At 36.4% G+C, this 24,267-nt stretch overlaps 1 pseudogene; it reads left to right on the forward strand.

The window, feature by feature from the left end:
- LOC123383229 overlaps positions 1–23,869 on the forward strand; it is a 40,134-nt pseudogene extending 16,265 nt beyond the window's left edge.
- The last annotated feature ends 398 nt before the right edge of the window (positions 23,870–24,267 follow it).

Consider the following 24,267-nt stretch of genomic DNA (forward strand, 5'->3'; position numbering starts at 1 on the left):
GAGGAATACACATTTTTATCAGCACAGTGTGTGCATGATTAATTGGGGGCTTCACCCATGAGCAAAATGATGTAGGAGATTTTGTCAACTCCTACCCATTTGATCCGATGAAGATCAACAAATGTATGTCTTTTAGTTCACATTCCCTAAGTATCTGTTTGAACGAAAATCTCATACTTGGTCCCTGACAACTCTTTTCACCAACCGCCTTTGCACCCGTTTTCTATGTACAAATTCAAAGTGTGTGTGATAGAGGCACTGACTTCAGAAGGCTAGACCTGCTGTGATAAGCCCAAGGGGTAACTCAACCTCCAAAAAAGAATAAATATCTGAAGACTTTAAGCCCCAAAAGACTCTGATCTATGTACATATACTACTGAAATTTTATGAATATCTCTAGTCTAGCTTGAGTAAAGAGAAACTGCCTTAGGAGTTAACATTGTTTTGGGTATATTTTGAAAGACACTAAATGGATTGTTACCGTCATTTGGCATTTAAACTAACAATTTTCAAGTTGTTATATGGAAGAAATTTGGTCTTTCTTTCAGTATAATTTTTTAATGTTTATTTATTTTTGAGAGAGAGGGAGAGACAGAGCACGAGCGGGGAGGGCCAGAGAGAGAGGGAGACAGAATCTGAAGCAGGCTCCAGGTTCTGAGCTGTCAGCACAGAGTCTGACCTGGGGCTCAAACTCACGAACCGTGAGGCCATGACCTGAGCCAAAGTCAGACATTCAACCGACTGAGCCTTGGTCTTTCTTTCAAATACAACTCATCAAGTAAAGGTGCCAATATTAAAAATTATATTAAATTATTTAAAAGATTAATTAAATTTAATCTCAAAATTAATTAAAATATTAAATTAATTAAGGGTATAACTAAATATTAATTAAAATTGCCAATTAAGAAAGAAGTAATTAATTATTGTATTAGTTATAATCAGATTTTGATGTAACAAAATAGATATTAAACATAAAATTTATATAATCTTTTCTCTAAATTTTATATTTCCTTTTTCGATAAATGAAAACTTTCTGCAATCTCACCAATTAAACAGTTCTCTAAATATTTCTTCTCATAACAAACTTTCTTTCAGAGTCTACATGTATCCCAACCTGATCAACTCAAAGCACTGAAATATTATTTATATGAATTCAGCAGTGCTTTTCAATACTTACTATTCATAAGATGCTCTGGTAAGCATTTTCTTTTTTTTTTTTAATGTTTATTTTTGACAGAGAGAGAGAGAGAGACAGAGCATGAGCGGGGGAGGGGCAGAGAGAGAAGGAGACACAGAATCTGAAACAGGCTCCAGGCTCTGAGCTGTCAGCACAGAGCCCGACGTGGGGCTCGAACTCACGGACCGTGAGATCATGACCTGAGCCGAAGTCGGACGCTCAACCGACTGAGCCACCCAGGCGCCCCTCTGGTAAGCATTTTCAAGGGAGGCAATGTTTAATATACGATGTCCAAACTTCAGGTAGTCTTGTGATCTAGCAAGCAAAATAAAAGAAATGTACATAAGAAACTCATGCTCAGCCTGTAAACTACGCATGATTAATTGTACGGAAAGCTACAATGCCTTTCTTCAAACATCCTTTTTTCTATCATGCCCCTCCAATGTTACTGTCACCTCTTCTTTAGGTCCCATTTGTGTACATTTATAGTTGTCACGTATACTTCCTTTCTCATGTTTCATCTCTCCAGCATTGGCACTCAGAATAGTTGTCCAATTAGAGCTACTTATCATAGATTCGTGGCGCTGAAAGTTGTGTTAACGCTCTCATTTAGAAACTGTTTCTTGCTCCTCTTTGTATTCACTCCAGCACTTACAACAGAAATTATCACGTGGTAGAAACAGTTCTTTTCATTTGCTGAATTGGGTGGCTGAGTTTCTTTTCTGCTCCAAAATGCTTTTCTTTGATCCTCCCTTGTTTTCACAATGTTCTCAAAATTATGAGACTGAAGTTTAAGGCCCGCTATTATATGTGTTCAATTGATTTATCAATCTGGACTGATATGAGTTCACAGAACTACTCTGCTATTTCAACAAATCATCGTCTTCGTTATCCCTAGAAGATACTATTTTCCTTTTATAGTCTTTGACCTTCTCCGCATGCTGTTAAATCTATTAAAACCTCACCTGTCCTTTAGCAGAAACAAAAAGGAATGTTTTGGGTATACACACACACACACACACACACACACACACACTCATATACATACACATGATGGAATATTATTCAGCCATGAGAAAAAGGGAAATCATACCTTTAGCAACAACATAGATGGACCTCGATGTTATTATGCTAAGTGATATAAATTAGAGAAACACAAATACTGTATTATCTCACTTACATGCAGAATCCGCAAAGACAGTCTGATAGAAACAAAGAGTAGAATGGTAGTTACCAAAAATTTTGTGACTGGGGTATTGGGGAAATATTGGCCAAAGATACAAACTTGAGGGGCACCTGGTTGGCTCAGCTGGTCAAGCATCTGACTCTGGATTTCAGCTCAGGTCATGTTCTCACAGTTCGTGAGTTCAACCCCACATCAGGCTCCGTGCTGACAGAATGGAGCCTGCTTCAGACTTTCTGTCTCCCTCTCTCTCTGCCCCTCCCCTGCTAGCACTCTCTCTCTCTCTCTCTCTCTCAAAATAAATAAACTTAAAAAAAAGATACAAACTTGCTTTTAGAAGATGAATAAGCTCTGAGGATCTAATGCACAACATTGTGATTATAGTTAACAATACTGTGTTTTATACTGTAAAAGAGCTAATACAGTAATTCTTGGTAATCATGTGACATGATGGCGATCTATTTAACAATATGTTGGTAATCATGTTGCAAAACAGACGTGTATGAAATCAATTTGTGTACACCTTAAACTTACACAAAATTATTTGTCAATTTTATCTCAGTTTAGAAAGGGTGATCGCAAACAATTGTTGAATTGAATGGGAATCTTCAGATAATTTCAGTGAAGCCTAAAAGATGCTGAGTAGCATATATTAATTTAGTAGACATGTCAACACTTATTCATCAATTAATTGGTTTTAATTATTATTAATTAAAGCCTATTTGCAAAATTATCAAGATTCAGAAATAAATAAAATAGATATGACCTGCGTTTTCACAGACATTCCATTCTAAGGGGAAAGACTTTGAATGAATAAGCACAGGGAACGTCTATAACAATCTTCACTTTTCTTACATAGCTCTTATAATTTTATCCTTTTTTAAAAAATCTCACTTTTTAAATTTGCTTTTCTCTAATTCCAGCAAAATGAAAAATATTTTAATTTTAATTTTAGAGAGAGAGCACAAGCAGAGGAGAAAGGCAGAGAGAGGGAGAGAGAGAGAATCCCAAGCAGCCCAGCATGGAGCCCAACACAGGACTCCATCCCATGACCCTGGGATCATGACCACAGCCAAAATCAAAAGTTGGTCCCTCAACTGACAGCCACCCGGGCGTCCCAAAATGAACATTTTAAAATTAATAATTAATTGATTATTTTATCTTTGTAAACAAATAAGGATTTATTTTTCCTTTGTAATTTATTATTATCTTTTTCCTAGCTTCATTGAGATATATGTGACATATGATATTGCTTGGGCTTAAGATGTACAAGCTGTTCATCTGATACACAGATAGTGTTTGCCAACCCCATGACCATGTCACGTAATAACCATTTCTTTTTCATGCTGAGAATATTTCAGATTTACTCTTTTAGCAATTTTCAAGTATATAACAGAGTACAGTTAAGTAAAATCAGCATTCTGTGCATTAAAACCCCAGAACTTATTCATCTTGCAATAGGAAGGTTGTTCCCTGTAAATAACTCCCAGTATTCCTCAATTTCCAGCCCCTGAAAACCTCCATTTTAGTCCTTTTATGAGTTAAGTTTTAGAATCCACATATAATTGAGATCATATAGTATTTGTCTTTCTGACTTATTTCACTTAGTATGGTTCAATAAGAGTACAACCATGTTGCAAATGGAAAATTTTCCTTCTTTAATTCTGAATGAATAATATTTCTCTGTCTATCTATCTATCTCTTTAGCCAATCTGTTGTTGGAGTTTAGATGGTTTCCATATGTTGCCTGTTGTGAATAATACTGCAACAAACATGGGGGTGAAGATGTTTTCCATACCCTTCTTTCATTTTCTTTGGATACGTACCCAAAAGTGGGATTACTGAATCATGTAGTAATTTTCTTATTGATTTTAGGAGAGCCTCCGTACTGTTTTCATAGTGGCCGTACTAATTGACATTCCCACCAACAGTGCACAAGGGTTTCCCCTTCTCCACATCATCGCCAACACTTGCTCTCTCCTGTCCTTTGGATGATAGCTATTCTAATAGGTGTAAAGTGATACCTCACTGGGGTTATGATTTACATTTCCCTGATGACGTTGAGCACCTTTCCATGTACCTGTTTGTCATTTGTATATGTTCTTTGGAAGATGTTCATTTAGTTTCTCTGTCCATTTTTGGTGAGATTTTTTTTTTAATTTTTTTGCTATCGAGTTGTATAAGATCTTTTATATTCCCCCATTAACCCCTTATCAGATATGATTTTTACATATTTTCTCCTATTCCTTAGGTTGTCTTTTCATTTTGTTGATTTTTTTTTTTTTTTTTGCTGTGCAGCTCTTTAGTTCAATGTAGTCCCACCTGTTTATTTTTGCTTTTTCTGCCTTTGCTTTTGGTGTTAAATATCCCCCCAAAAATCATTATTAAGATCAATGTCAAGGAACTTTCTCCTTGTATTTTAATCTAGAAGTGTTCTAGGTTAATCTAGAAGTTTAATCTAGGAGTTGATTTTGCGTAAGAAGTAAGATAATGATCCACTTTCATTCATTTACATGTCTTCCCAACAGTTTATTAAAGAAACTATCATCTTCTTATTGTATATTCTTGACTCTCTTGTCATAAATTAATTAACCATATATGTGTGGGTTTATGTCTCTACTCTCTATTCTGTTCCATTAATCTCTGTGCCTGGTTTTATGTCAATACCTTACTATTTTGATCACTATATTATTATAGCTTTGTAATATGGCTTTAAATCAGAAAGTGGTGATGCTTCCAACTTGGTTTTTTCTTAAGATCGTTTTGGTTATTTGGGTCTTTTGTGATTCCATACAAATTTTAGAATTTCTTAAAAATTTCTGTTGAATATGCCATCATAATTTTCATAGGTATTCCATTGAATCTCTATATCACTTTGGGTAATATGGATATTTTAACAATATTAATTCTTCCAATTCATGAGTGTGAAATATATTTCCGATTACTGGGTCAACCTCTTTCATCAATATCTATATTTCTCAGTGTACACATTTTTTACCTCTCTAGTTAAATTTATTCCTAAGTATACTTAGGAATTTGTATTTGGCCTCAAAAAAAGTGCTTGGAAGTATTCTCAACTCTTGTATTTATTTATAATTTTGAAGAGTTTAAGAAGGATTGGTATCTTTCTTCTTTAAATGACTGGTAGAATTCACCAGTTGAAGGCATCTGGACTTGAACTTTTTAATTACTGATTCAATTTTCTTACTATTAATTACTCTGTTCAGATTTTCTATTTCCTCATGATTCAATCTTGGTACACTTTACGTTCCTAAGAATGTGCCCATCTCTTCTCGGTTGTGCATTTTGTTAACACCCAATTATTGACACATAAGAGTCTCTTACTACCCTTTCCATTTGTGTGATGTCAGTCTTTTTAGCTCCTCTTTCTTTTTTGATTTTATTTATTCAAGTTCTATTTATTTTTCTTGGTAAGTCTAGCTAAAGATTTGTCTATTTTGTTTATTTAATAAAAACAGCTCTTGGGATGCCTGGGTGGCTCACTTGGTTAAGTGTCCGACTTTGGCTCAGGTCATGATCTCACAGTTCATGAGTTTGAGCCCTGCATTAGGCTCTGTGCTGATTACTCAAAACCTGGAGCCTGCTTCAGATTCTGTGTTTCCCTCTCTCTGCCCCTCCCCCTTTCACACTCTGTCTCTCTCAAAAATAAATAAATATTAAATTTTTTTCTAAAATTAAAGAAGAAAACAGCTCTTAGTTTCACTGATTGTTTTTTATTGTTTCTGATCTCTATTTCCTTCACTTCTGCTCTGATATTTGTTATTTCCTTCATTTTAATAATTTTGGGCTTAATTTTTTATTTTTTTCTAACTTCTTGAAAAATAAGTTGTGTATTGGAGATCTTTTTCCTCAATATAGGTGTTTATCATTTTAAACCTCAGTTTGCTACATAAGTATTGGTATTTTGCATTTTCATATTTTTTGTCTCAAGATACTTTTTGATTTTTTTCTTTGGATTCTTCTTTGACTCGGTTGTTTAAGAACATGTTTTTAATATCCACATAATTTTGAATTTCCAGTTTTCCTTTTACAATTGATTCTGGTTTTATACCATTGCAATTGGAAAAGATGCTTATATGATTTCAATCTACTTAAACTTCTTAGACTTTGTGTGTGTGTGTGTGTGTGTGTGTGTGTGTGTGTGTGGCCTAACATAGGATCTCGCCTGGAGAACGTTCCATTTATGTTTAAGCAAAATGTGTATTCTTGGGGTGCCTAGGTGGCTCAGTCAAACATCCCACTTTTGATATTGGCTCAGGTCATGAACTCACAGTTTGTGGGATAAAACCCTGTGACGGACTCTGCTCTGACAGTACACAGCCTGCTTGGGATTCTCTCTCTTTTTCACTCTGCCCCTCCCCCACTTGCTCTCTCTCTCTCTCTCTCTCTCTCTCTCTCTCTCTGTCTCAAAATAAATAAACATTAAAAATTTCTTTAAAAAGAAAAACATCTATTCTTCTCCTGTTGGATGGAATATTTTGTAAATGTCTATTTGGTCCATCTAGTCCAATGTATAGTTTAAGTCCAATTTTTACTGATTTTCTATCTGTTGTTGAAAAGGGGTAGTTAAGTCTTCTAATATCATTGTATTACAGTCTATTTTCTCTGTCCAGATCTATGAATATTTCTTTTATATATTTAGTTACTTCCATGCTGGTTGAATAAATATTTACTAATGTTACATCCCCTTGATGGATTGACTCCTTTACCAGTGTATGATGAACTTCTTGGTCTCTCATTACTGTTTTGGCTTAAAGTCTGTCTGGGACGCCTGGGTGGCCCAGTCGGTTAAGTGTTTGGCTTTGGCTCAGGTCATGATCCTGCAGCCTGTAGGTTGGGGTCCCAGGTTGGGCTCTGTGCTGACAGCTCGGAGCCTAGAGCCTACTTCAGATTCTGTGTCTCAGTCTCTCTCCTCTCTCTCTCTCTCTGGCTCTCAAACATAAATAAACAACAGCAACAAAATTATAAAGTCTATTTTGTCTGACACAAGTACAGCTGTCCCTGCTTTCTTTTGGTTTCCATTTATATGGAGTGTCTTTTTCCATCACATCATTTTTAATCTATGTTTGTCCTTAAAGATGTGTCTAGACAGCATGTAGATGGGTTTCATTCAGCCACTGTATGTGCTTTAACTGGAGAATTTAGCCTATTTGCATTTACGTTCATTACTGATAGGTCTGAATTTCTACTGCCATTTTGTCTTTTTTTTTTTTCTAATCTCTTTGTCCCCCTGTACTTCTCTTGCTGTCTTCCTCTGTGATGTCATGATTTTCCATAATGGCATGCTTTGATTCATTTCTCTTTATGTTTTTGTATAGACTATATGTTTTTGCTTTGTGGTTAACATGAGGCTTATATAAGACATCTTATAACAGTCTATCCTAAGCTATAACAAGTTAGCTTCAAACACATACGAAAGCTGTACATTGTTACCTTCCCCACACGTATTTTATAGTTTTGAAATCACACTTTCTTTCTACATTAGTATCCATTAACAATTTATTATCTTTCTAGCTATTTTTTTTCAACGTTTATTTATTTGTGGGACAGAGAGAGACAGAGCATGAACGGGGGAGGGGCAGAGAGAGAGGGAGACACAGAATCGGAAACAGGCTCCAGGCTCTGAGCCATCAGCCCAGAGCCTGACGCGGGGCTCAAACCCACGGACCGCGAGATCGTGACCTGGCTGAAGTCGGATGCTTAACCGACTGCGTCACCCAGGCGCCCCTCTAGCTATTTTTAATACATTTGCCTTTTAATGTTCATAGTAGAGTTATGAGTGATTTAACCACCACCATTGCCACATTAGAGTATTCTGAAGTTACCTCTGTATTTACCTTACCAGTGTTTTTTATATTTGTGTATGTTTTCCTCTTCCTGACTTACGTTCTTTTGTTTCAGCTTGAAGAACTCCCTTTAGCATTTCTGGTAAGGTTTTCTCTAGAAAACACTTTATCTCTCTTGTTTGTAGGGAGCAAGAGGAGACACCCCTGCACAGAGGATAGCACACCTGGACAAGGTCTTGCAGAGTCACTGTAGAAGATTGCTCAGCAAGGAAGTGTCAGGGGAAGTGTTGTTAATGAATGCTGTCACCGTTGCAGATAAAGGGTTTTTGAAAGCATTCCTGCATCTGTTACCCAGAAGGTATTCCTATGCCTGAAATACAATTTTGCGACCTCACCTCATCCTGTTAAGTTAGGGTGCGTGCATGATTGTTTTTTCAGTTCTGAGAAAGTTAGATTTCACATTGCAAGTGATAAAAATGACGTTTATATTTTAAGGCAGGAAGATCACATAAATTAGAATAATCATCCTGGTGATCATCTAAAAAGTAGGATGGGAAATGAAAACACCAGAAAAACCCCTGTGTAGGAAAATAGACAGAGGGGTGAGGGAAATGAAGAAGAAGAGACGGATCTCCTGGGAAATCCAGGAAGTGAAGTGGGGATACCCTGGTGGCTAAAATAACGTGAGGAACATTATGTTTTCTCATTTGAGCAATTAATCCTTTTAATCGTGACTAACAGTATGACAGAGGAGAAGGTGCAAGGTACGAGAAACAGTGGGTTTCACTCAGATTACATAAAATAGAGTACTTGTCCAACTTCTGGTGGAACTATGGTTGAATAATAGTAAGCATAAAATATGTCTGCAACCATAATAATAACCCCTCAGACAGATAAATGCCAGTATGCTAAATTTCCCAATTAAAAAAAAAGATAATTAAGAACATCTTCGTGACTTATTTTTAGCCGCATTTCTATAAAGGGTTCCAATCCCAAACTAATTGTTGTGTCCACTAACTTGCCAGTGGGTTTGGGGACTGTGTAGCCTTTGGAAGCAGCAAAATGAGTCTCCCATACTGACTAGAGAAGAGCGTCCTGCTGTCCACGTACGTCTCTTGGTATCCTTCTTCAAGCCCGTGACTTTCATGCTGGAGTCAGTTCACAGTGAGTAACTATAAGTTCTTATGCTTCTCCCCTAAGTGGTTCTAGGCTATACATATATATATATATATATATATATATATATATATATATCCAATTGTCTGCATGATATCATCTTTTGTATATGCTTAATAGGCTTTCTTTTCTCGTAAATTGCAGAAACATCAACTCCAGATGGCTCAGGCAATAAAGGACTACACATCAGAGTTAGGAACAGCTTCAGGGTTGGTTTGATTCAGCAGTTCAACAGTGACATGGAGACCAATTTCTTTCCATCTCTCGCTCAGCTTTTCTTCTTAAGACCGGTTTCCTCTTATGGTCACAAGATGAATGGTAGCAATTACCTTGGCTCTCTACTTTGTCTTTGGGGAGAAAATTTTGCATTTATTCTCTTGCACAGCAGTGTAAAAGCGCTAAGGTCTTTGCAACTTGACTTTGTCTTGTCCTATTTTGATGACTTTTGGGCAGGTTCCCAGTCTGCCAGCAGACAAATGTGCTTCTTGGACAAATGAAGGGTTTTGTGTTATGGAGAGGAAGATGCCTTCTGTAGACACCCGTTTGCTGATATTGACAGTTTTCAGATAGTTTACAGGAGAGGCATTGAGCCTGTTCTTTTAGTTCTTGTTAATATATCATGAGATGGTAAAGATGTAAAGAGTCCTCCTCTGACAGAATTTAACTAAATAACATGAGGAGTTCTTATAACACTTTTCTTCATCCAGAGTTGCTTTTAGTAGCTTTTTCAGAGAGACAAAAAAGTTTCACTCCCCATAAACCCTCATTAAAAGTTTTCTCAAGGTCCATTGGCTAAAAATGGATCATATCCAACACTGAAAGAATAAATGGTAGCAAGACACAGGAGTTTCTGGCTAGAGTGAGTCTGGGCTGCGTCTTAGAGACAGAAGTCATAATAGCCTCCTGGAACACTATGAGCTGCGTCAGGGAAGAAGGGACCTGACCAATGTTAGGGTGCTTATAAAAGCAAGGGATTTGAGCATTGGGAAGACAATACCCAGACGGTCAAGGAACAGACAACCCAACTTTGATAAGTCTAAAGCAACATGTTGTGTTTTCTCCCACAATTAGCCTTTGTCATTTAAGTCAAGGGCAACACAATCTAGTGCCAATTACAAAAAAAAAAAAAAAAAAAAAAAAAAAAAAAAAAAAAAAAAAGGAAAGCAAGAAAGAAAAGGAAAAAAGAAAAAGCCAAGAGATGCTCTCTCTTTGCTTTGTATCCCTAGCACTGGAATGTGGTTGTGAGCACATCCACGTGGCTCTCAGTTCAGATCCAGTGTTATCTCTCCACGCTCACTGCAGAGCATCTTTGCAGACAAGGTCGGCCACGGGCCTTCCCGGCATGCCTCCACATTTGTTGTTCTATCGTCCAGTCTCCACGTGTATAAATAGACTCTTTCCCTGCCAGAGCTCAGACACAACCAGTAGGATCGAGGTGTGGAAGCATACGACATGTAGTACTTCCGTCTTGAGATACAAATTACAAATATGCCCGCTCTTCCATCACCACCACATACGATAAATAAAAGTGGCCTTGTCTTCTGTCTTTATAACTGACTTCTCACTCAAAGGAAAATTCGTCAGTAAATATGCCCCCTGATGGGAGCTCTTTTTCAAGAGATCAAACAAATATATCATCTGAACAAGTCCTTAAATCATTTGATCTATTTGCAGACTTTACCAATGATGAAAGTTCTCTTTCTTCAAAACAGTTTAGCCACTGCTCTACTCCAAAGCCATTCAGAAATGTTTATTGGATTGCAGCTGTAAACAAAAAATAATAATAATTAACTATAGAGCTCAGCAATAATTACACAAAATAACAACTGTTGTCAAGGTAAATAACAATACTGGCTAAATCGGTAAGCTAAGCTTCAAACTATTATAGTAAGTGAAACTGACTCCATCCAGGAGGTGTATGTTTATTTCATTGGTTTTACATCGCTACAGATTTAACAATGATGCAATGATTGTTTAGGCGTTGGAATTTTAATGACTGTGTTGTTATCCCTCACTATTTTTTATGTCAGTCAATTAAAATTCTAGCCCTGGCTTTGTAAATACCAAGTGTGTAATTTAGAGCAATTTGTTAAGCTTTTCTGAATTTCAATATCTTCATCTATAAATGCTTACTTTCCAGTGTTGTTGGGAGGCACTCAATAAATACCCGTTGTATTTATATCTAAACAAATGCTGAGATTACTTTGAAATTAAAGTTTTCATATCATACAAAAATTAGCATTTTGAATAATTTATATCAATTTTTTTACTCCTCAATTTTCCTTATTTTTTTCCTGGCTTTTCATCCCTGACCTACTGAGCACATTTTTGTTGGACTATTACAGATATAGATTATTCCCGTTGCTGGCCATAAAAAATTGCATGAGGGAGGGGAGACCGAAGGAGGCAAGATCCCTTCACCTTGTGGTCTTCTAATGTGCAACTGAGAAGATTTCTTTTAGAGGCTGTTCCAGTATGTGTCTTTTGGCAAATTTCTTTTTTTTTTCACTTGTATTTCTGCTGCCACATTTATGTTATCATGGAAGTACTATCTTTCATTTGTTTGTGGTTGGAAAAAAAACCACAAACGAATGAGAAGAAACCTACAGTTTGTGGGTTTGCTAATACGTTAGGCATTGCAAAATATTTTTCCATTCAACAATTGAATTTTTCTGGATAATTTGATAAACTGGTTTTTGTTTTTGTTTTTGTTTCTACTCCAGAGAAAATACTCTTTCCATAACTCTGAGTTAGTTTTTTTTTTATTTGAATGAAAGGATGCTTTATCATTTTTTTATGATTGAGAGAATTACAAAAATTAGAATTGGCACAGACATCCAAAATACACAAATATTTATGTATTTCATTATTATTTATCATTTACTGAGTGCTTATAATATGTTAAGTATCATTTGATGAGATTTAAATGTTTTATCTCATGTAATTTTCAAAATCAACCCATTAAGGGAGTATGGCCTTTCTCCTCATTTTGCAGATGACAATTTAAAAAGTAAATAAAAGAAACAAGTCACTGATAAATAGCACAACCTGTTCAAACTCATATAGACAGTAAATAAGAGAACATCCTCTGAATGACAGTGCAATAAAGAAATAACTTTATTTTCTTATTTTCAGATTTTTTTTAGTAACCAGAAATTTTGCTATTTTATTTATGGTGTTGCAGGTGACTATTAAAAATATGTAAAATGTCCTCTTATCAAAGACAACAAAGTAAAAACAAATAAAATCTAATAAAAACAAACAATACTACCCTGCAATCAAAAAAATTTTTTGATAATTGTTCTGACCTAGCCAGTAAAACACGATGGGAAATCATTGCTTTCGCTTCATTAAAATAAAGAAGCGGCCAGATTAAGTCTGAAGTCTCCTCCAGCTTTAAAATTTAGGATTGTCTTTCTTTGACCCATGAAAATTATGTAGCTTCATAGAAATCCAAATTCGCTAAAAAGGTTATCCATGTAACTAGTCCTCCAATGAAGACAGGGATTTCATCATCCCGGAAATTTCCCCTTTATTGTCAATCACCCACCCTCGTTCGTCTCAATCACCAGCCTGGCCTCTGTCCCTGTAGAAATTAATGAAACTGAAATTCTGTTGCACATATTCTTTAATGTTTGGTTGATTTTACTCAATGTGACGTGGTTGACATTAGACTATGCTGATGCCTGCATTACCTATAGATGCGTTTAAACATTTTTGTCTTCTCTATTTATTTATAACAGTTTATTTTTCTTTCTACATCTTGTATTGGCCCAGGGGCTGTAACACAACACTGTAGATTAGGTGGCCTACACAGCAGGAATTTATTTTCTCAGAATTCTGGAGGCTGGAAGTCCAAGATCAGAGTGCCAGTATAGTGAGCTCTTGGTAGACCTTCTTTCCGGCTTGCAGACGGGTGCTCTTTCTCTGTTTTCTCACATGGCAGAGAGAGTGACACCTCTGGTGCCTTTTCTTATATGGATATTAATCATCTTAGGAAAAAGCCCCACTCACATCATGACCATATTTCCTTAACTACCTCCTTTTTGGCCCTATCTACAAGTACAGGCACATTGGGCTTTAGGGCCTCACCCAACTTTGGGGATACAATTCAATCCAGAATACATATTGACCAACAAGGGGGTTCCAGTTTGAAGTGATTCTGAACAAAATGCCATGAGCAATCTTGCCCACATCTTTTTGAGGACACGTGCTTTCGTTGCCTTTCGATCCGTTCAAGTAGCAGAGTTCCTAAGTTGCTAGTTCCTGGGGTGGTGTAGGCTTGGGATTACCAAAAAAGCTACCAAATTCCATTTTCACTCCAGTCAACAATTTTAATAACGTCAGTCGTTCAAAGTCCTCAAAAAACTTTTCAGTGATCCAGACTTTTAATGTTAGCCATGCTAGTGAAAGTGATGTGATTACTTTTCATTTATCTGATCTGTAAGGAAGGTGAGCATTTTTTTCAAGGGTATTTTGTCTGCTCGTATATCTTCTGTGAGGTTTCTCTTCACATCTTTGCACATTTTTATTACTTTTTTTCTTGTTTTAAATTTAATTTGTTTTCTAAATATTTGTGAACATTGTTATTTTGGAGACAGATTGAAGATCAAATATGTGTATTATGAATATTCCCCCCCCCAATTTTGGTTTACTTGCAGATTAAAATGATCTTGTTGAGACATGGTTTTAGAATGTCTTACAGCCTTCAAGAATCCTTATTTTAGTACATTTCTTCATCTTCAGTGTAGCCATTCTACTGTCTTATTTGAGTATTTCAGATACGTGGTAAGATTTTGCCACTCTGGCTGGTCTGAAACTCCTGTGTTTCCTAGCGTGCACAATCTCTACCATTTTCATTCTGTTGTCAACCCAAGCTGCTGCACCTGTATGACAAATAAGACACAGCCAAGGATCCTAGTGGAATGCTAATAGAGAATTCCATCTTTCCCTCTCCCAGCTCTGGTCTTTCTCTAGTGAACTTCCCCAATAGACCCAGGTGTCAGAAACCCTACTTATGATTTCTGTCTCATCAGTACAGTTGGATCATGACAACCTCCTTGTGTTCCATGTCTGTTCATTGTTTCAACTCCAGGAAATTTTATCTATGCAGAGATCCAAAGAATATACTGGCCTCAACTCATGGATTTCCCTGCTCTGAGAAATAGTCCTGTGCTTCTAATTTTGTAAGGTCTAAAAATCGATGCTTTGTATATTTTGTTAGTTCACTTTCAGTTGCAGGGAAATTCTAGTACAGTTATTCTATCACAGAAGGAGGTATAAATAACCATTTTTAAAATATAAGTGAATATTTACGCCAAGAAAATGAAAACATATTTGAAAAGATATATGAACCTCTATGTTTACTGCAGAATTATTTATGATAGCCAAAATATGCAAACAACTTCAGGGTCCATCAATAGATAAGGAAGATGCCGTATATATATGCAGTAGAATATTATGCAGCCATAAAAAAGAGGTCATGCTTGCTGAGACAACATAGGTGGAACTACAGGGTATTATGCTAAGTGAAATAAGTCAGACTGAGAAGGAAAAATACCATAGTATTTCACTCATAAGTGGAATCTAAACAAATGAATAAATAAAAAGCAGAATCAGTCCTATAAATGCAGAGAGCAAACTGAAGGCTGCCAGAGGCAAGGTGGTGGAGATAGAGAAAAATGAGTGAAGGGAGAGGGAGATACAAGATTCCGGTCACAGAATGAATAAGCCATGGGAATAAAAGGCACAGCATTGTCAATGATGCTATAATACCAATGTAGGAGGACAGAAGGTGGCTACACTTATGGAGAACATAGCACAATGCATAAACTTGTTGAATCAGTATGTCGTATACCTGAAACTAATGTAACACTTTGTGTCAACTGCACTCAAATAAAATAATTAAAAACTTAAAGATAAGAGAGAAGATAATTCACAAGAGAGCTTGATATCCTGCCCAGTCATGTGATTCAGGTTCACCAGTTTTCCTGCACTGATATGCATGTCCTTCCAAACTATCCTAGTTACTTGGAAGGAAAACTCAACATAGTCACTTGTTAATAAAGTCATCTGAAATAAACTTGAAATATATATATATATATATATATATATACACACACACACATACATGTATATGTATGTGTGAATACATATGTTTACGTTTCTTCCTTCTTAGGTATTCAAAACAATAATATTCAAATTATGTGGATATCTTTAATCTTATTTTTTAAATCTAATAATGACTCATGGAGATTTTGCCATAATAGTCCATCGAGCTTTGTGTACTACATTGTATGGCTATATCATAATTTATTAATTATTAATGGACATTTAAATTCTTTCTGATGTTTATCATTTAAAATTGAGTTTAAGAATAGTATTACGCAGGAGAGGGGCCAAGATGGCAGAGCAGCATGGAAGTTCTGTGCATCTCTAGTCCTTGAAATGCAGCTAGATCAGCACCAAACCCTTTTGCTCACCTAGAAAACTGATCTGAAGATTAACACAACAATCTGCATAACTTGAGTGACAGAACTTGGCAGGTACATGCATGGAGAGGTAAACTGGGGGAGAGAGAAGCCACAAAGGGTAGGGAAATGTTTTTGTGGAGAGGAGGGAGACAGAAGGGAGAGTACAGGAAAAGCACTCTCCCCAAAAGTAGCTGGAGGGAAAGAGAAAAAGTGGAAGTGACTGAACAAGAAAGGAAGAAAGGAGAAGGAGAAGGTTTCAATACCATTAGGACTCTATAGACAGGGGAGACCAGAGCCAGAAATTCTGGAGCTCAATACCTGGCAGTGCTTTGGTGGGAAGGGCAAATCCCCAGGAGAAGGCAGCAAGGTCCAAGGGGTCCATGGGCGACATGGGGAGAAGTGGTTCCCCTGCTAGGAGGGCATTTGGTAGAGGTCATGTGGCTACCCCATAGGCAAAGGTCCCAGCAGGCCTCAGAGGACAGACAATTGCTGGTATTGGAACAAAGACGCCAGGGTGTGGTGATTGGCATCAGTTGTGTGTTGTGATTTGCTATAATCGCTGAACCACTGCCGCTAGGCAATCATATGAACTCTTTCTGGGGCAAGCTGGCACCCGGCCACAATCTTTAGCCTCTGTAGCTGTGCAATCACAGGAGCATTCCCAGGGACAAGCCAAAACCCAGCCATTGCTCAGGGAGACCCTCCCCCAGCGGGTCAGAGTAAATCGATGTCATGGGGCCCTCAGAAGTGAGGGGTTTGTAATCACAGCTCCATCTGTGATGAAAATTCAGCAAGGAGGTGTCCCCCGGCAGGCAGACAGCTTGGACACAACAGTGTAGAAGCAGGGAATGGTCAGAAGCCAGAGACAAAAGAGGGGTGCTTGATTGTCGCTGGTGAGAGCACAGAGTTCTGGCGCTAGAAACTAGGACGCTGGGTGATCCCATTTTCACCCCTCCCACACATGTCCATACATGTGCCCACATGCCACAATAATCCACCCCAGCAAGCCAAGCATTGCCACCTAGTGGCAATCTCTCCTGCTTAGTGTGTGGACTATAAAATTCTTCATAGTTTGACTTCTAGGAGAAACTGGATGTAATTTCATAAGGATTTCATTCTCCTTACTGGTCCATCTATTCATTTTTCTTTTTCTTTCCTTATTGTTGGATACAGAAGAAGAAAATTTTATTTTTATTTTCCATTTTTACCAATTCTTAAATTTTTACTATATTCTTTCAATTTTTTATAAATTTTTATCTTATTTTACTTCATTTCATTTTATTCTATTTTATTGTATTCACTTTTTAATTTTTATATGTTTTCTTTTCTTTTTTTTCTGTTTTTCCTCATTCTATGAAGCTTTTTTCAACAACCATACCAAAACACAGCTAGGATCTAGCTTCCTTTATTTGATTGTTTGCGCTGTTTTTACTTTTTGATTTTGAGTTTTTGTTTTATTAATTATTTTTCTTCCTCCAAAATGACAAACTGAAGGAATTCACCCCGCAAAAAAGAAGGAAGAAATGACAGCCAAGGACTTAATCAACAATGATAGAAGCAAGATGTCTCAACTCGAATTTAGAATCATGATAATAAGAATACTATACTTGAAAAAAGCATAGAATCCCTTTTTGCAGAGATAAAATAATCTAGCCAGTATGACCAAAAAGAAAAAGGAAAGGACCCAAATAAATAAAATCAAGAATGAAAGGGGAAAGATCACAACAAACATAGCAGAAATACAAACAATAAAAAGAGAATATTATGAGCAACTATATGCCTCTAATTTGGGAAATCTGGAAGAAATGGACAAATTCCTAGAAACATATAAACTACCAAAACGGAAACAGGAAGAAATAAAAAATTTCCACAGACCCATAACCAGTAAAGAAATTGAATCAGTAATCAAAATCTCCTAACAAACAAGAGTCCAGGTCCGGATGGCTTTCCATGTGGAATTACACCAAACATTTAAAGAAGAGTTAAGACCTATTCTTTTGAAACTGCTCCAAAAAATAGAAATGGAAGGAAAACTTCCAAACTCATTTGATGAGGCCAACATTACCTTGATTCCAAAACCTGACAAAGACCCCACTAAAAAGGAGAACCATAGACCAATTTTCCTGATGAACATGGATGCAAAAATTTTCAACAAGATAATAGCCAACCAGATCCAACAATACATTAAAAGAATTATTCACCACGATTAAGTGGGATTTATACCTGGGATTCAGGGCTGGTTCAATATCCACAAATCAATCAATGTGATACATCACATCAATAAAAGAAAGGACAAGAATGACATGATCCTCTTAACAGATACAGAGAAAGCATTTGACAAAATACAGTTATTCTTTCTTGATAAAAAACTCTCAAGAAAGTAGGAATAGAAGAATCATACCTCAATATCATAAAAGCCATATATGAAAGACCCACCGCTAATATCATCTTCAATGGGTGTAAACAGAGTGCTTCCCCCCTAACATCAGGAACATGAGAGGATGTCCAGTTTCACCACTGTTATTCAACACAGTCCTGAAAGTCTTAGCCTCAGCAATCAGACAACACAAAGAAATAAAAGGTATCCAAATCAGCAAGGAGGAAGTCAAACTTTTATTTTTTGCAGGCGACATGATACTGTATATGGAAAACTCAAAAAGTTCCACCAAAGAAATTCCTAGAACTGATCCATGAATTCAGCAAAGTCACAGGATATAAAATCAATGCACAGAAATTGGTTGCATTTCTACACACCAGTAACAAAGAACCAGAAAGAGAAGTCAAGTTATTGATCCCATTCACAGTTGCACCAAAAACCATAAAATACCTAGGAATAAACTTAACCAAAGAGGTGAAAAATATATATACACTGAAAAGTATAGACAGCTTATGAAAGAAATTGAAAAAGACACAAACAATGGAAAAATATTCCATGCTCCTGGATAGGAAGAACAAATATTGCTAAAATGTCAATAGTACCCAAAGCAATCTACATATTCTATGTAATCCCTATCAAAATAACACCATCGTTCTTCACAGAGCTCGAATAAACAATCCTAAAATTCGTATGGAACCATAAAAGACCCTGAATAGCCAAAACAATCCTCAAAAAGAAAACTAAAGCTGGAGGCATCACAATCCCGGACTTCAAGCTGTATTACAAAGCTGTAATCATAAACACAGTATGGTACTGGAATAAAAACACTCAGATCAATGGAACAGAGTAGAGAACCCAGAAATGGACCCACAAACGTATGGCAAACTAATCTTTGACAAAGCAGGAAAGAACATCTAGTGGCATAAAGACAGTCTCTTTAGCAAATGGTGCTGGGAAAACTGGACAGCGACATGCAGAAGAATGAACCTGGACCACTTTCTTACACCAGACACAAAACTAAATTCAAAATGAATGAGAGACCTAAATGTGAGACAGGAAACCATAAAGTTCTAGAGGGAAAAGCAGGCAAAACCCTCTTTGACCTTGGCCGCAGCAACTTCTTAGTCAACACATCTCTGGAGGCAAGGGAAACTAAAGCAAAAATGAACTTTTGAGACCTCTTCAAGATAAAAACCTTCTACACAGGGAAGGAAACAATCAGCAAAACTAAACAGCAGCCAATGAAATGGGAGACGATATTTGCAAATGACATATCAGATAAAGGATTAGCATCCAAAATTTATAAAGAACTTATCAAGCTCAACACTCAAAAACAAAATCCTGTAAAAGAAATAGGCAAAAGACGTGAATAGACACTTTTTTCAAAGAAGACATCCAGATGGCTAACAGACACATGAAAATATGCTCAACATCACTCATCATCAGGGAAATACAAATCAAAATCACAACGAGATACCACATCATATCAGTCAGAATGGCTAAAATTAACAACTCGGGCAACGACAGATGTTGGCAAGGATGCAGAGAAAAAGGAACCCTTTTGCACTGCTGGTGGGAATGCAAACTGGTGCAGCCACTCTGGAGAATAGTATGGATGTTCCTCAAAAAATTAAAAATAGAACTACCGTACGACCCAGCAATTGCAATACGAGGTATTTATCCAAAGGATGTAGGTGTGCCCTTTTGAAGGGCATCCCAAGTTTATAGCAGCACTATCAACAATAGCCAATGAATGGAAAGAGCCCAAATGTCCGTCGACAGATAAACGCATAAAGAAGATGTGGTATATATATACAATGGAGCATTACTCGGCAATCAAAAAGAATGACATCTTGCCATTTGCAACAACATGGATGGAACTGGAGGGGATTATGCTGAGCGAAATTAGTCCATCAGTGAAAGACAAATATTGTATGACTTCATTCATATGTGGAATTTAAGATACATAATGGAAGAACATAAGGAAGGGAAGCAAAAATATATATATATAAAAGCAAGGAGGGGTACAAAACATAAAAGACTATTGAACATAGAGAACAAACAGAGGGTTGATGGAGGGGTTGTTTGTGGTGGGATAGGCTAAAGGGCAAGGAGCATTAAGGAAGACACTTGTTGGGATGGGCACTGGGCATTATACATAGGGGATGAAAGGGATGAATTACTGGATTCTACTCCTGAAATCATCACTACACCATATGCTAACTAACTTGGATGTAAATTGAAGAAGAAGAAGAAGAAGAAGAAGAAGAAGAAGAAGAAGAAGATTATGCATACATTTATTTATTGATTTTTTGGCATTTTATCTTCACTATAATTTCTTAGAATGCTGAGCCAAAGGTAAAGTTATGTATAATATATATTATGTAATATATATAATTTTATAATGACATATTCTCTTTCATTGGAAGTACCAGTTCCATTTTGCATTCCCACTAGTATTGTGTAAGAGTTAAACACACTTTGCGGAAAGCCCATTTCTATTTTGAAAGAGATAGTGAAAAGGCAAATTATAGATTAAGAAGGAAATGCCTTGCCAAAATTCTTTTTCATTAGTTACAGGCAATGGGATCCATTAGTGGCCATTGCTGTGTTGAAAGGAAGTGTGCTCAAATCTTTGCTTTTAAATTAAACAAATGAATAATCCAGAGGAAGAAAACTTTCTGAAACTTGTTCTTGGAGACTTTTCATTTCTAGTTAAATGAACATTCTTAAATCAAAGCTCTTGCAACCTGCTTATGTCTACCTAACATTTAGAAGAGCATTTAAATACACCCCTATAGGGGGCATGGCCAGCAGATTCTTCGTGTGTAGGTGAGCCTCTGTAAGAAATACTCCCCCAAATTTTCCTTTGCTGTTGCATTCTACCCTAGCAATCATTCTTGCCAGCCTCAAGAATTATCCAGCTTGGACTTTCTTACATCCCTCTATTCGTATTCCTCATAATTAGGGAGCAGCTGTTTCTAGCCTTCTCTGACAGCAACTGTCACCTGCAGATGGGATTTTGATGATTGAGGAAAATGACAGATTGCTTAATGTCAGTGACTGAATACCACAGTGAGGAGTCTCGCAGAGATGCAATATCTACATTTTACATCTGAACCTTATAATTGGCTTATTTCTGTCAGATTTCAGCAAGGGGGGCTGCAATTTCTTTTAGAATAAAACCATGAATATATGACTAGACATACCTATAGCTATGTTTCATGCTCTTTTTGTATGAAAATCAAATTACAATAATCAAACACCTTGTTTAAAGCAAGATGAGTTAGTAATGAATAGATTTGCTAGATTATTTACTCTGCAGTTTCCTTTTATATTACAAAACTATTATAAGTTAGACAATATGTGATGAAGGTTTAATTATCATTAACTCCAGCCTAACTTCTAAATTAAGGAAGAGATCGTTACTACAGCTGTCCTTTGGAGAGTTACTTAGTTTTGCCTTTAGAAGGGTAAGGTATACACGAAGAAAAGTCTGAGAGACAGAGATTCCAAAAGCGTCAATTGTGTATTTGATTTCAAATCATATATAAACAATTTAATTAACATGATTTACAGTATAAGAAATTTGAATTCAATGGAAACAACCATATGAAAGTGCTAATTCCTTTAAAGTTATATAATTGATTTTTTTTTCTTTTTTCTGAAGAGTATCAATGGCTTATGGCACGTGAAAATAGAGAAGAAATAAAATAAACTAGGTAACATTCAACTTAGAGATATTATGGGAGAGGCAATATTTAAACATACCTGTCCAAGTTAAATCCCTGATTGTATTCTGCATCATTACATAAATTAGTAATGTTGGAAACAAACTGATTGAAAAACCATCTTTTTTAAAAATCAGAGCACAGCAACATAAGCACTTTCTAAAAATCCAAATATAAGCCACTTTGGATAAAGCATTTTATACTGACTTACCTTCTGTCACTATGTCTGGTATCTGGTAGCTGAGAGGGCAGTGAAGAATTTCCCAGCAAAGATATCAGTTATGTTACTTCAAATAAATAAAGAAACTAAATTTGCACAAACGTTGTTAAGAATTTCTTCTGTACCAAGTCCATACTGCCCAAACCACTTCACCTCATCCCAGCCGTGATGGAAATTCTTTAGGTCTCTAGACTCAGCACATTTGAGCAGAAGAAAAGCATTGGTTGAAACACCTATCAAGGACCATGATGTTATTCCTTCCTGTAGTGTGCTATCAAATGCCATATCATGGGGAGTAAAAATTCCTCATATTTATGGGGAAAAGAGTAGGTATTGGCACCCAGAAAGCAAGAACAGGTAGGCTCAAAAAACCTTTCGTGAAGATGGAAAATACAAGCCAACTTTATAGACCATTTTGTCTTCAGTTGACCAATATGCCTTATATAAATTATTCAGAAGCATTCCAGTCTATTTGATGTAGATAAGCCCCCCAGCATCCAAAAGCTGATTGCTTAGTTTAAACTAAAAAACCCAAGCAGATGGCATTCCAATTCAACTCCAATTGAAAGAGAAGAAGAAAAAAGATACGGTGAATATCGCTTGCAGAAATTTGAAGATCTCAAAACTCATCTTCTAAGTAAGCAACCCAGAAACTGCCCAGAGCAATCTCTGTCAAGTTATTGATGATACTGTATCTAAGTTAATTTTTCACTTTGTGGAATATGAAAGGGACATAACCAAAAAGAAAATAATAAAACACACTGTTTTATAGAAATCCTTTTCTCCTGTTATTGCAACTATCCTGAAAAAGTCTGAACCAAAAGAAAAGCTGGAATTGAAACATATTTCTCAGAAAGACTTCAGAGAAAATAATGTACAGGGAATTGAGCAGAGTTTCATGTACAAATAAACCCAGGAACCTGAATAAAAGTTTGTGTTTATTCCAGAATGCATCCTTGACCCTTCAAGTGAATTGAGAGGATTTATGAGAAAATGGCTAGTAAATGGTACGTGTTAAACCCTGCTGAAAATGACAAAAAACTAAATTTTACACATCTATGCCCACATAAAAATAAATAGGGATGTATTCTTGACATTTCTGGACATAAGATAATAATAAATGAAAATGACTTAGAAGAATTAACGATAGATCACCGTCCATGGAGGCTACAGGTGTATGTACAAGTTTCTAATGTCAATACAGATAACACTGCATCTCAACCAAAGCAGAAGTCAGATACTATGCTTCTCCCAGCAAAAGATCTGAAGGAAAAGGATCTTCATCCTTTGGTCGCGATTCTGATCTGTTAGCAATGAACAGTTCACAGGATCACCTAACAGTTCCGGCAAAGACTCCATCCCAAAGTCCTCCTGAGGAGCCCAATGAATGTGACAATCGGGAATATGGATAGTTCACCTTTTGGTCAGATTCATCAGAAAGTTAAAACACTAGGAATAAATAAGAAAATATGTAACCAACTGTGGTATTAGATAAGGAAAGAACTGAACTTCTCGGTATACAAGAAGGAAAGAGAATTGGCACCTCACCAGTGCGATCTCTACTGGACTTATTTCAGACTAGTGAACGGAAGTCAGAAGTTTTGGGTTTCACAAGCTACACTGGAAACAGTGGTACATGGGATGGTTTAGATATTTGGAAAGAGGAAAATTTAAATAATTTATTGTCAGCCTTCAACTTCTACATTTACTGAGTTTTACACTTAAAAAATAAATCGGGGCACCTGGGTGGCTCAGTTGGTTAAGCATCCGACTTTGGCTCAGCTCGTGATCTTGTGGTTCATAAATTCAAGCCCCAGAGCCTGGAGGCCTGCTTTGGATCTCTGTCTCCCTCTGTCTCTCTGCCCCTCCCTTGCTTGTGCTCTGTCTCTCTCAAAAATAAATAAACATTAAAAAATAAATAAATAAATAAATAAATAAATAAATAAATAAATAAATAAATAAATTTTAGAAGTGAAAAAAAAATCAGGAGTGCAAATGAATAAATGCACTCAAAGAAAAGTTCCTGTCTTCCATTTTTTCTTTAGTTAGCATTTACTTTAACTTTTCTGTTATGTTTTGAGGCATTCACAATAACTTTTTTTGTAGTTATTATACTAATGAGA

This window comes from Felis catus, chromosome F2 (genome assembly GCF_018350175.1).
Source record: "Felis catus isolate Fca126 chromosome F2, F.catus_Fca126_mat1.0, whole genome shotgun sequence".
Lineage (NCBI taxonomy): Eukaryota > Metazoa > Chordata > Mammalia > Carnivora > Felidae > Felis > Felis catus.